The sequence below is a fragment of the Arabidopsis lyrata genome (assembly GCF_000004255.2).
Source record: "Arabidopsis lyrata subsp. lyrata unplaced genomic scaffold ARALYscaffold_2, whole genome shotgun sequence".
NCBI lineage: Eukaryota > Viridiplantae > Streptophyta > Magnoliopsida > Brassicales > Brassicaceae > Arabidopsis > Arabidopsis lyrata.
In genome coordinates this window covers 9825014-9826312 of record NW_003302554.1, presented here as the reverse complement: position 1 = coordinate 9826312, position 1299 = coordinate 9825014, and positions in this window count along the sequence as shown.

Genomic DNA, 1299 nt, shown 5'->3' with positions numbered 1-1299 from the left:
TTGGTATCTATATCGATCGAAAGTACTCGGATTGATATGTGTCTCAATCGGATATTTTGAGATAAGTAAGTTTTTTTTGTTATGATTATTTACTCGTGTTTAGTTGAATCTAAAATAATAAGATTAATATAAAAAAATTTATTGTTGAAAAGGAGATCGAATAATTTCAAAATTTATAATTGTTTTTTATATGTATCCATCCACATTTGACCTCTTAAATCTTTTTGGTATGTGAGATTTATCTTTATTTGTAACAAAAAGAGTTTTGAGTTTTATATTTTATCGCAACTAAAGCCAATTCATATTTTTATAGTGATTTTGGCAAAACAAAATTTAAGTAAGGAATCAAACAAAATGTTAAACTTTACCACTATGATCTTCATCAGCTCTTGAAGCTTACAGAGGATGAATCAACCTAAAAACTCATCTAAAAGATGATAAAATATTTTTATCTAATAGTCTCATTTTAAATATGAACAGAAAAATGATGTTTTTATTTCTTATAGAAAATACGAAATTTTTTGGTTATCTTATTATAACATCGTCTAACATGAAGCATACTTTTTACATATCATATACTAGATTTTTTAAAACCATATCCTAAGTGTATATCTAAGTCAAAATTATATGTTAAAGTGTTTTTAATGACTTCATCAACCATCTCACCAAAAAAAAAATGGCTTCACTAACCTAAACAAATTTCGGTATAAAAGAATAACATAGTCGCATATAGTTCATACTTTTTTTCTCGGTCATCGTTATCCATAATTTTTCAAGATTTTTAGTATAATTTAGTAGATATATATTTGACAAGTAAAAACGCACAATATTCAAAGTTCGGGCAAGGAGGCAATAATTTGTCTTAATCACCCATAATAAATTACTCTTAAAAATCTAATTCGATTTTTGTATAGTGTAATCGTTAGGGATATATAAGTCAATATTGTGTCGATCTCTATATATTGTACAAGTAGAAACGCACCATATTCAAATTTGGGGCAAAGGATATTGTGATTAAAAGTTGAGATAATTTGTCTTAATCACCCTTAATGCGATTTTGGAGATAGACTTTGAGTGGTAAACAAGGGCAAATGAAAAAAAAAACTTGGGGAATTTTATTTTGTGTTAGTGGTAGGGGCATCATTTCATATCATTATCTACCCTTTAGTAGTTTTAAGTGTTCCCTTTCATGCAAAGTATTGCATTTATATGTACGTAACTAAACATAATGTATGTATACGACTAAGTCAAGATTTATAATAAAACAAAAAACAAATTTCTATGCGTAAATAAGATGAT